The sequence below is a fragment of the Dermacentor albipictus genome, chromosome 4, assembly GCF_038994185.2.
Source record: "Dermacentor albipictus isolate Rhodes 1998 colony chromosome 4, USDA_Dalb.pri_finalv2, whole genome shotgun sequence".
In the NCBI taxonomy this organism is placed as follows: domain Eukaryota; kingdom Metazoa; phylum Arthropoda; class Arachnida; order Ixodida; family Ixodidae; genus Dermacentor; species Dermacentor albipictus.
In genome coordinates, this window is record NC_091824.1 from 71,874,431 (window position 1) to 71,887,794 (window position 13,364).

Here is a 13,364-nt window from a genome sequence, read left to right on the forward strand (position 1 = left end):
CGTGCCAGCAATTGCCTCCGAACCCGGCAAGATATTCAAATTGATGTCTCGAGGCTGCAACAATGGATGAACTAACAGTTGTATCGCCAGGCTTATTTATCACTTCAGCAACGATCATTTATTGAGTCAGCCATGTCTGATGCTTTGCCATTACTTAGTAATAAATAAAGAAGTTGCGCAACCATGGTCGTGGCAGCGAATGTCCGGATTACACTGCACAGAATTGTGGATGTTGTTTTCCCTCCCGTGTGCCGTGGCAACATGACAAATTGAGCCTGCAAGCACGCATGCTACACTATAGCAGAGGATTGCGATAACGTTTTTCTTCTTTATATTATGTTAAACGTGGAAAGCATGGCCACAGAAAGAGCTGGCAATCCCAAAAGCTTAGCTTAGGAAAACAATAAAAAGAACGAAATGGTTGCAAAACTACAAGACACATCGAAAAGCCCATAACAGAATAGCAAACCACTATAAGAGCAAGCCCATGCGTCTCGGCTTATCATGGTCGAGGATAAAGAATCCACCATGCGTAGTATCATGAAAACAAGCGCACAAACACATAGACAGAGAAAAGAGCGCGTCAATTCACTGCTTTTCTTACTTTTGCAGGTTTTCATGTTTCAATCATTCGAACTCGCCCAGCTTACTGTATTTCAGCATCGCAACAGTTAAAAGTTCCGAATAAGTTGCCTTTACACTTGTTTTAGATTTAACCTAAGCTAACCTTATCTTACCAAGAAAGGTAATCGATTCTGCGCTATTTTTTTACAATCACAAGTGTTTTACTCCAATAAGCTCATTTAGTCAGCTAAAAAAAAGGGAAGCGTAGAGCATTATATTTGGGCATACAAGAAAGATATGGTCGAATTTCATAGCACGTCCGAGAAAGGCAGCATCATTGCGACAACCACTGCACTGGTGTGGAAAAAAAAAAAAAAAAACTTGCGTGACTTAAGCTTGTTCCTAGAGGGGTCTTCGCGGTATTTTTTTTTTATGTCCCTGATGTGCAGCGAAGAAATATGATCAAAGGTTCTGACATCGCTGATATTGCTCACGCATTTTAAACGTTCAGGAAAATATCCGCAACCCAGGGCTACACCCCGCGGGTCACGGTGGTTGCCGTTCTGCAGCGCTGTTTGCACGCGCGAACAGCGCCGGCGGGTTATTCCTTCGATCAATCTCGCGGACAGCGAATCAATACTGTCACAGCACGCCACGCCACGGCGACGTGCCCGGAATTGGTAGCTGCGGGTCTCGATCTCAGCGGCATGTTTAGCTTTTGTTACGAGATCAGTTCGCCCCCAGCGGCATGTTTAGCTTTTGTTACGAGACCGGTTCGCCCCCAGTTCCTTTTAGCATAATATGAATTTTGCAAGCACTATACGTGAACGCCGCCTGCGGCGAAACTGGTTATGAAATTTAAGAATATGCCTTATAAAAATGTATGTCGATTATTTCGGTTCGTGGGCGGGTAAGGTTAGGATAAATCACTGAAATGCTTGCGAAGAATTTTTCGGTAGCTTGCTACTATGGCCTACGCTATGAAATGGTCGAGAGCCGTTTCCGACAGGGTACTTGCGCGATTGTATCTTCGAACTGTGCAATTTCATTTCGCGTTTTTTTTCGTTAACTTGAAGACGCGTACCGGTAATATAATGCTTACTTGAATTCTAGCGTTTCACGTGACGAACAACGATTTCTTTATGAAGCATGCCGTAGGGTGGAACTGCGGATTAATTTGGCCACCTGGCATTCTTTACCGTGCCCCCAATTAATGCACTGTACACTGATGTTTTTGCATTTCGCCCGCATCGATATGCGGCCGCCGCGGCTGGGATTTGATCCCGCGACCTTGTGCTTAGCAGTGCAACGCGATAGCTGCTGAGCCTGCTTGCTTGGCAAAACACGTTGTTGTCCTAGTGATTGTTACGCATGTTACGCAGTGCATGCCGGTTTAGAGTTGGTATAAATATTTATCTGCGTGTTGACCTAGATAGTTTCAATTTAGTTTCAGTTTCAAATTATTACTCATGGGTAAAAGATAATATACAGACGAGGGTGCCAAAGTAAAAGACTGCAATGGTACCCTCGGTTAATAATAACAATGTAGAAACGTGTGAAAGATGAGCAAGCTAGGTAAAACACACTACACAAACATGCACGCGCACGTTCCCACAATCGTGTAAAATGCAACATAGCAAATTAAACAAATGAAAAACAATTTTCAGTACACAATGTTATGGTGCATACAAATACTGGCAATGGTAGTGTAATGAAGAACGTAAACATAGTTATACATGTAAAAAAGGTTAATGGCATGATTAAATGCATGACGGGTTAAGATTTCATGGTGTTTGGCAAACCATTCCATAGTTGTATAGCCAGGAATGACGCTGCAAATTTCCCACAGTTAAAATGAACCAAAGGAAGTAGAAAATTGGGGTTACGTGCAAATCTGGCATTATTAATATTAGGATTCCTGGAAACAGTGAGTTCTAGTGGAAGCAGTTTAGTGAGTAGTATATAAAACATAACTGCGAGATGATAGCCCAACAAGGTCGTAACAGAAGGATGCTGTTTTTATGAAGTGAGGAGGTAGCACTCGACAAGCAACAGCTGTGCCTGATGATGCGTATTGCTTGGTTCTGTAAGTGCTAAACAGATTAGATATGACAGTAATATGTATTTGCCCCGAAAACAATGCCTTTAATTATTGGTACTGTGCAGGCACGTACCCAGGATTTTTTTTCGGGGGGGGCACCACCACCACCACCATCATCATCATCATCATCAGCATCAGCATCATCAGCATCAGCATCATCATCATCAGCATCCTCTTTTATGTCCACTGCAGGACGAAGGCCTCTCCCTGCAATGCGATCGTATGGCTACTACCCACAAAGGGGGATTGGCCAAGAAATGGGTGGATTATTCCAAAATAATATAGAGCATAAATTTCCTAATATCTATGCGAATACCATTGAATAGAGTTGAATTACCGGCTAAAATAAAATCAGGAAGGCGCTGTTGAATAAGGAATAATTATTTTAAAGGTAATAAAAAAATATAATTTAGTAGGGCATTCGTTTAGATTCTGTAAGGAATGTTTGGACAGCGAAGCATGCATCCCTGTGGCTGACGCCCCGAACGAAAGAATTGCAGGTTCTGTCAAGTCCAGGCCAATTCTTCGAAAAGGTATCTCCAACAATGTTTTTCTTAACGCAGCAAAGCGGCGGCAAGATAAAAGAAAGTGCTGTATCGTCTCCTCCTCCTCGCGAAAAGAACAAAGGGGAGAGGGAACCAAACCCGACCTGTATAATGTAAATTTAGGGAGGGAATGCGGCAGCGTAATTTGGTGAGGCAGACCTCAAGCATCTTTGTGTAACAAGATTCGCTATGCCAGGGAAATGCCAGGTGTTTATACTCTGGAGAAGCTGTCAAATGTGGGTTTCTGGGTTTCTGTGAATTTCAAATGTGGTTTCTGTCAAATAGGAGTTTCGTATCCTGTTCATTACTGTTTCTAAGTGAGGTATCGTGACTCCTCTTGGTACTGTATACAGGTCAGCTTAGAATTTTTCCGCTGCTTTTACTATATCTTCGAGATTGCTGATGATATACCCGTTTTTATCTTTTAGTGCATACATCATGGTTTGTCCTATGCCAGGTTTCTTTTTTACCGATTTCAGGCTGCGTTCATTTTTTTACGGCTTCTTCAGTGTTTCTCATGTTGTAGTTTCGAATATCAGTTATTTTCGCCTTGTTGATCAGTTTTGAGAATTCCGCGAATTGCGTAACGCTGTGCGGCCACAAGTCCCATACAACCGCGTAGAGCGCAGGACTCTGCGATTCTAGACGTACTGCGCTCACCGCGAAAGACTAGAAAAACACCCACATTAGCACAGCAGAGAACTGGCTACGTGAGGCGGTTCGACCGATAACTGTAGAAGCGTCATTAAAAACAAGTAATTGTTCTCCACTTCCGGCGGCGTTTTCTCTACTTCCTTTTTCAATAAAAAGATGTTGATCTATAAATAGTGTCATAAACAACGCTTAACTTTTTTATTATTCGCTGTTGCTTGCAGTTTGGTTGTTGCCTTGGCTCTCTCCCTTAGTAAATCGCTTAATTTCTCAACTCCTTGCGATTTTCGTTTCCAATTGCCAATTTTGCACGAAAAGTGCTATACAGTTAGGGAAAAACAGACGAGGTAACGGGCGACAGTCATCTTTCTTATGGGTTTAAGGGTTATTGCAGGGTTTCATGATGGACGCTCTTTCACATTATTTTATTTCCCACCTTATCTAACCCATTTCACGTGTATATGGTTCCGGGCATCTGCCAGCGTAGCGGCGAGCCGTAACTCAAGAAAATAATGAAGCAAAGGGAAAAGTTAAACGCTATTGTCGTTTTCTCCGGCCGCAATGAGAGTACAGACCAGCTGAGTAACAGCCGCATCCCTCTCCTGGTCCCAGGATCAGCCTAAACAAAGAAGGTTAAACTAACAAAAGCAACAGCTATGCGCATGACGATTGAATAGATGGTGACAACTGAACGCATCTCGAGTTAATCACGCCGGTGCAGAATCTATGAGAAACCTGTCCTTCACATTACAAGAGGTGCCGATAACTACCACCGTCTAAAAGGAGTGAAAAAGGCAGCATAATGCTGACCGATGAACAGCTGTCAAGACTCAACATTGATCTGGTGGCGCTTTAGGAATGTGTGAGGAGTGGTGGCGTGGGTGGGGAGGGGGGGGGGGGGGTATGCCACTTGATTTAGGGGGGGGGGGGGCGGGCCCCCCCGGGCCTCCCCCTGGGTACGTGCCTGGTACTGTGAATGAAAGCAAAGTCCAATGTTAAGAACGCATCTTTGTAAAAGTATGCCCTTGATTTCATTATTGCTCTAATACCGAATGTACACTTTTGCTAAATGAAGGCAATGTGTCGAGAAAATTTTAGGTGAGAATCTAATTTGATGGCCAATAATTACACACAGTAATAGACAGGAATGCGATGACTATCCAGAATTATCTAAGACGTGCCGGGTAGTACTCCTCGGCTTGATAGTACAATCATGAATTAAGTTTGGGTGGGTTCAGTAACTAAAATACTGGAAGAACACCATGCAACAATCTGTTCAGGCCCATTGCGTAGTTTAAAGATTAAGGCTGTTAAAGATCTGTCGCGCAAGGAGACGGTAGTATCGTTTGCGTATTGTACGCTATGTACAGATTTGATTTAGGGCAGATGCGTGAATCATTAACGTAAATGCAGAATAGTAAGAAAGATAGCATAGAGCCTCGAGGTGCACCTTGGTTAATAACTTTAATGTCAGATGATGCACCTTCTGAAAAAACGTTTGTTCTCTATCATGCAGGTAACTTTTCAGGATTGCTGGTGTACTGAACCGGTAATTCCCAGGGCTTCTTGCTTAGTAAAACGTATGTTATGATTATTCATAGCAAAAGATTTACTAAAGCCTAAAATTACCAAACCAACACAGTTACCTGGATCTATCGGGTCGCGAATGTAGTCGGTTAGAGATAATAAAGCTAAGCTAGTCAAACTGCCAACGCCGGAGCCAAATCGAGAAGGTTGAAACAAATTGTTTTCTATAAAGTAAATGTTTAGCGCTTACAGAATAACTTCTCGAAAAATTTACTAATCGACAAAAGAGCAAACATTGGAGGATAGTTAAACAACTCCGTTTTATCACCTTTCTTATGTACGAGAAGGATATTTGCCCTTTTAGGAGAACTTGGAAAAAGCTCACATTTAAAATAGGATTATGATAATACAATATGTATCCAAGATAGGTGGGGAAACAAGTTTTAGATGAGGTACAGGAAAGTTATCTGAGCCAGGATTGCAATGTTCAGACATAAGACCACGGAGCATATCTGATGTGCACTCAGGGGAAAGAGAAGAAAGGATTGAGTGCAGCGATTAATAAGACAAGCAGTGGTCACCTGACAACTGCTGTATGTCTTACAGAAGTAGTTAGTGAAAGCATTTGCTCTTCCAGAAGAATCAGTAAGCCTTTTACTGTTGTAATTCATTTTATCAGCACTATTACCGGATTTATATAAATTCACGATTACATTAAGAAATTGCCATTGTTTTTTGGGACTGTTATGGTGCTTTGCCAATTCATTTCCTTAATGCTGTCGCTTAGATTTCTTCAGTAAGTTATGCAGAATGTTGCAAAAATTGTATAACGTGCGGCTAAGCGTTCATTTAGGCGTTTCTGTTTAAATTTTTTATAGTTTTTCTTTTCTTTTGTCATACTAGTATGTAAATATTTAGTTATCTAAGGATTGCTGGGAAACCTAAAATGTTTCCTACATGTGACGATAGTTGTGTAAGCGGGAACTGCGTCTAGAAAGATGGAAAGCAAGAATTTAAGAGCTTGATGAGGATCATCATCATCAGCAGCCAATTTTATGTCCCTTACAGGACGAAGGCCTCTCGCTGCGATCTCCAATTGTCCCTGTCCTGCAGTGGCGTAGCCAGAAATTTTGTTCGGGGGGAGGAGGGGGTGTCACGTGGCAGCTCGGCATCCTTCTTATAGAATTTGTCGAGCAATCGCATACATGAATAATAATTACATTGCCATTCCCAAAGATACTGCAAACGAATTCTTGAGCGCTACCCACTGTCAAGACAAATAAATGTATTTTTTCTTAAAGAAGTGCACTCGTATATCCCAAAGATTGTGCCAGAAAGAACTGATGTCAATGCTTCCATGTTTTTTGCCAGAAATATCACACGGCAAAGCCAGCAAAGCAATGCATGCCGCTGATATGAGAAATGTAAAGCTAGGCCATAAAATCAACAAGTTGAGGACAAATGTTTTAATGAAACTTTGTCAGCAAGGAACCTTGTTTACATTCTTGTACATATGCAACGGCCAGGGAAAAATCTCAATAACACTGTCACTTGTTCCAATGTATTACGCAGGAGATGCTGTCACCGGTCGTGTATGTGTATCACTGCCCCGAAATTACAGTCGCAAAAGAGAGCACGTACAAAAAGCAGGAGATCTGCAATAATACGAGGGCTAGCCAAATGCAAGTGAGCCAATGCGAATATATGAAAAACGGCGAACTTTATTTAGAAGTAGTCCCCATGACCATTTAGACATTTGTCCTACTGACTGACGAATCACGTGATTCCCGTTTCATAAAACTCCTTGGGTTACTGCTTCGAAAAGTCTGTAACAGACTCTTTCACGTCATCATCCGACACGAATCTGTTCCCTTGTGCAGTTTTTTCAATTGCTCCAATATGAGGAAGTTGCAAGGCGACAGGTTTGGGCTGTATGGTGCATGTTGCAGCGTTTTCCACTTGAACTTTGCCAGTTTTGGATTAACCACATCAGCGGCGTGAGCACGGGCATTGTCGTGGAGCAAGGTGACCCCATTCATCGATTTTCCACATCGTTTGTTCTTGATTGTGACACACAGCTGATCCGGCATTCAACAATATCGGAAACGATTGATAGTCTCTCCAGGTTTAGAAAATGTTCTCAGTAATGGCCCTAGACGATGTAAAAACAGTCAACAACACCTTTCCGACGCAAATGATGACATTTTCGTTCTTTAAGGGTGGTGAATTCAAATGTTTCCACTGTAAGCATTGTCCTCTTGTTTCAGGCTCGTAGTAGTGACACCATGATTCGTTCGCGGTCACAATTGCAGACAAGAAGTCGTCACCCTCATTGTCATACCGGATCAGATGAGTCAAGGCAGCGCCGAACTTCTTCATCTTCTGGTGGTGGTTCAAAATCCTGGGCATCCATTGGGCACACAAGAGCCTATAACCGATAAGTTAATTAGTTATGGTGTCAACCGAACCGTGACTGATGTTCACACGCTCTGCCAGTTCATCGACACTTATCCTCCGTTGTTGTTTAATCAGCTCACCAACCTTTGCAATTGCGTTGGGGGTGATTGCTCGGTGGCTTTGGCGCTGTCTGGGATCGTCTTTGCAACTTTCGCGTCTTTCTTTGAACCGTTTCATCCAACACTTCGCAGGGGCCAATGAAATTAAATGTTCAATGTACACGGCAGCCATACGGTGACTAATGTCCTTTTGGGAAATAGTTTCAGCTGCCAAAAACCTCACGACGCCACGCTGTTCAACTTTTAGACCATCCATTGTGTCACGCAACTGTGTTCAATCCAGTGTATGAGAGCATTAAAAATATTTATCCTCACACCTGCGTGTCACTTCTGTAAATGAGATGCCTGTGTGCTAAGCGCATTTGTCGCAGATAGTGAACTGAACCATTATTGCGCGGGGCTGGTTTGCTCACCTTCATTTGACTCACCCTCGTACATTACAGAGGCGAAGATACAATGGAATATACAAATGCGAAGATGCAGCTTGATAAAGGGCAAAGAAAGTGTCACTGGAAACATAGCTCACTGCACGTAGTCGCAAAGCGTCTTAATAAGACATCTATATATGCGTATAAGTGTATAATAAATCTGCGTATCTAAGAAAAATTCATGGTATATCATTGCGTGAAACAAGGCAAATAAACATGTTACACGATCACAGATTCAGAGATCAGAATCCCAAGGCCCGCCCTTGCAGCCCTCCACTGCCCCCGATGTATCGTGCACGGCGTAACGCGGCACGCTTCCTCCCCGCTTTTCTCCCTTGCGCACCAGATTGAGCCACCATCGTCGGCCCAACCATGCCACCCGCCTACGCTTTTACTGGAACATACAGCATGCGATGCGCGGTGATGGTTTAGCGCGGTTGGACTTTATGCGGAACGAAAGGGAGACGGTGACGGCAGGAATGCGCCTGCAGTGTCCATATAATTCCTATCGCAATACCATAATGAGAGTACCCGGCAAATGAAGCGTCCCGCGGTCCACTACTTTCCCCAAAAGAAATAACAAAATCTAACTTTCACCACGCGGCAAATCGCTCTCCCTCAGCAATGTATTTTCTTGCTCTTGTGGGGCGGGAGCACCGAAATGGAAAAAAAAAGAACGCGAAGGAAACCATGTTGGCCACAATCGAATGCCTACTTTGGGCACCTTATGTGGCTACCGAAGGAATATCAAAGAAAACGTGAGACGCTTGGTCCACAGAAAACCATAGGCATACTGCTCGGTGTCCTACACCGTAGGGACAAGAGTTTCCGGAGAGGTCGCGCTCAAGCAAACGCGTTGCAATACGTCAAATATCCACATTGATGACGCCGAGCGACCATTGTTTTTTTCTCGTCTGCTAGCCAGAAGGATCTAAAATACTGCCAGGCGCAAATCCATTCGGCCAGAGAAAAATAAACGCGCACCGAAGCGCGTCGCGCGGTGGTGGCGGCAGCACGAGAAAGACGCATACGCTTTGGCTGGCTCTTGCAGCCCGCGGGTAGAGAGAACAAGAAAATTGAAGATGCTTAATGTGTCCTGGCGTATAAACGTAAATGTAGACAAATAAACAAGAACGAAATTACCTTTGCTGGCTTTAGTGTCTTGACATGGACGCTTTGGCGTAGGTGAAAAAAAAAATGTTGATGTTCTTTCCTGTGGCATATGACGGCGCAAATGAACCACCACAACGCTTCGTCTCATCGGGCCTCGCTACGTGCTTTGACAACTTGTCTGATAGTGTGTCGATTTTGCTGGTCTCGTTGCATGTTCTGATGTACGACTTTAGCAAAGTAAATGCACCTTTGGCGTGAAATGTTTATAACACCATTAAAGCCACAAAAGCCGCAATTGAAAATATAAAGCATGACTTCGGAAATGTGAATGCACGTTTCGCAACAGAAGTTTACGAGAATTTTATGCCCATAATGTTTCGGAATTGAAATCCGTGCGCTCCGTAGATTCGGCGGCCTCCGAGAGATGCCGTGGCGAGCCCGATCGCCATCAAAACGCCCTTGCAACTTTGAGCTCGGATGGGGCTCCTTGCGGTATGTGACTCCCGATGCAGGGACGTTGCCGCAAAATCCAGTCCGACTTCGCAATGTGCGCGCTGAAATGACGTTCGCGCGTGAGAAAGACATTCTAGACCAAATCCAGAGTTATTTCCGGAGCCACGGTCGTTTTGGTAGTCGGTGCATGGAAAGCACGAACGAATTTCAGGGGGGGGGGGAGGGTCTGAAGCGGCTTAAGCACCTTATCCCCCGTAGGAGGGGGGGGGGGGGGCGTGGTGCTACGCCCCTGCTGTCCTGCGCCAACCGATTTCAACTAGCCTATGCGAATTTCTTAATTTCATTACACGCATTACATGACCTACTCAGCTCCATTTTTTTCTCCTAATGTCAATTAGAATATCGGCTATCCCCGTTTGCTGTCTGATCTACACCGCTCTCTTCCTGTCTTTTAACGTCACGCCTAACATTTTTCCTTCCGTCGCTCTTTCCGTGGTCCTTAACTTGTTTTAGGACTTCTTTGGAAGTATCCAAGTTTCTGCCCTATATGTTAGCTCCGGTATAACGCATTGCTGATCATCAATGATGATGGTAAGCTTGCTGTCAGGATCTGACATCGTTTGCTGTGTCCGCTACAAGCTGTTTTTATTCTTCTGTAAATTCGCCTGTAGAGTGGCCTGTAGTAATTCGCCCACGTAAACGTGCTTCTTCGCAGACTCTAGAGGATGATTGGCGGTTCTGAACTCTTGTTTTCTTGCCTGGCTGTTGACCATTATCTTTGCAGGGAGTTAATTGCAGACCAATCAGCAGATGTTATAGTGATAACAAAACTATCTTGATCAAGAATGGAGGAGGAATTGCCAGGCTGGTTCTGTGGTATCTCGACTAAAAGGGGTCAAATATTGGAAAATGGGCTGTGAGCTGAGTATGTATGACACCAGAGTTTGGAATGGGCGCGATCTTAGAGCATGGGCAAGAAGTGTGTTGATACCATGAGGATAACACCTAGTATACGAGAGATAACGGTTTAACGACGAAACTAGAAAAAAAGTCTGTATAAGCTGTTAGAATTCTGTTGTCGGCGTCAGGAAAATAATGTCAATATCACAGCCAATTAGGATTTTCTTATTTTCAAGAGAAAGCTTTTGCAAAGTCACAGAGAAAATTACGGATAGATGAAGAAGGGCAGTGGTAGACACAAGCACGAATAAAACGGTTACGATTATGAGAATTCGGCTTTAAGTCAGTTTCAGTCTATACCCATTCGCAGCAATTTACATTAAGAAAAAGATCAACCCTACATTTATACATAATATGAGGTGAAACAAGTATAACGGAACTACCATGGCGATCTGATATGCGCTAGCAGTATTGTGCTAGGTGTGAGCAAAATCCAAATTACAATTCGCATAAGCAAGCCATGCTTCCGAAACGGAAATAAATGAAAACGAATGACTAGGTGACTCAGTGAATGCTGAAATGGAATCGTTGTTCTTGCGCATATTTCACTTATTAATATGAAGGAGAGAGGTATTAGAAGATGTAAGCAACTGTTTGACTTCAGCGGGTGTTAGCAAAGACACGATGAAAAGTATTCGGGGACGAGTGTGCAGTCAATCCAGAGGACGAAAAATACACCGATGTGCTACGCCTACGTGAAGATGCGAAAATGACCCTCTGGGTCTATTCGGAAGACCCTGCTAACGATTGATGAACGGGCTTTAGATGATAACCTGGTACTTTTGGGTGACAAAAGCTGCCATTTGTTCTCTCTTTCTTTTAGTGCAAGAGGTTTGCTGAATAAGCATTTGATGTCGACTGTAAGGTGATCGTTAATATGAATAATAATATATTTATTTTTTAATTTATTTTTATTTTTATTTTTTATTCATTTATTTATATGTACTACCATAAAAGCTTATCTGGGAGCATCGTAGACGAGCTTTATGACCATTGCGAAGAAATTCATTTTCTTCTCCCATACGTGCCAAGGACGCGAGCAGAGCGGAAGAGGTGGGCATAGCCCTGGCCATCGCAACGTGCAAGAAGGCCATGGTTACCGTGGTGACGGACTCGCAAGAAGCATGCAGAAGGTATATGAACGGAAGGATTGGAAACGCAGCACTTCAGGTCTGGAACACCACCAAGATAGAAACAGCACAAATCCTCTGGACACCGGGGCACGAGTCTCTCACGGGGAACCAGGCGGCGCACGCCGCGGCTCGAGATCATGCACGCCGAGCCATCTCGGACGCGCAGAAAACAAGTACCAACGACTGCGACGAGGATGAAGAACGCATATCCAAGAAGTACTCGGATATCGTGACGCACTACAGGAAGCAGAGGCGTCGCTACCCGCCCGCGCATAAGACGATGAGTAGGGACCAAGCGGTAACGTGGAGAAGACTACAGGCTGGAACCTACCCACACGGCACACTGCTGCACGCCATGTACCCGGGCATCTACGGGCGAGACTGCAAGTTATGCCCGCCGGACACGCCCAACACCTTGCGCCATATGGTGGTTGGATGCAGGAATAACCGAGAAGCACAACCAGGCGAGAACATGCAGAAAGAGGCGGACTCAGAAGAAGAATTGGAAGACCAGTGGGAGGCTCTGCTGGTGACGCAAGACCCTGACAACCAGCTGCGGTTGGTGAACAGGGCTCGGGCGGCGGCAGCGAGCCATGGCTACATGGACTGAGGAGGCCACCCACCTTTGGGCTCAAGAAGCCTGGTCTCAGAATAAAGTTTATTTCTCTCTCTCTTTCGCGTAAACAAAAACGAGCAATGAAATTTTTCTCAGGCGTTTTGCTCCCCCTTTCCCTGTTTCCCGGAGAGGAGTGGAAAGCTTGATGCTGATCATGGTGGTGGTGACTATGATGAAACCTAAAATAATCGTGCAAATCTACTGTGGGGCACAGGCCACAAACCGGGTGGTAATATGAATGAAAATGCAAATAACTTACTTAATAAATAAGTAAGCAATAAAAAAACGAAAATACATGAATATTCGAAGATGAGAAGTAAACCGATTAAAGATGAAATAGAGTAGTGCGGTACTCAGCCTTGCCTGGATAAGAATAGCAACACGAACCTATGAGGTAATACATGAAGGATAGACTCAAAAATAAGTAAGTTGAATTTCGAATTATAATGGTAATAATATTTGTGAATTTCTGTTCGTACTTTTGAAACCCATTCTTCCGACAGGCATCGTTTTATTCTGCAATAAACCTTCGCCTCTTCTTCAAAAGCTTACTTATACTTGCAAAGCCTTCCACCAAGCTTTTTACCGGGTCGATTCTACTAATCGTTACTTTACAACTTTGTGTGGTACTGAGTAAAAACTCCTTTCAGCCGCCAGCTTAGCAGAGTGGCTATGGCGTTACACTGCTGTGCTCGAGGTCCCAAGTTTGATCCATCAGGCAACGGCGGCCTCATTCCGATAGGGCTGATCTGCAAAA

At 44.0% G+C, this 13,364-nt stretch overlaps 1 long non-coding RNA gene across 1 annotated transcript in view; it reads left to right on the forward strand.

The window, feature by feature from the left end:
* LOC135902070 (uncharacterized) overlaps nucleotides 1–13,364 on the forward strand; it is a 750,038-nt gene that overhangs the window by 324,210 nt on the left and 412,464 nt on the right. The window lies entirely within an intron of this gene.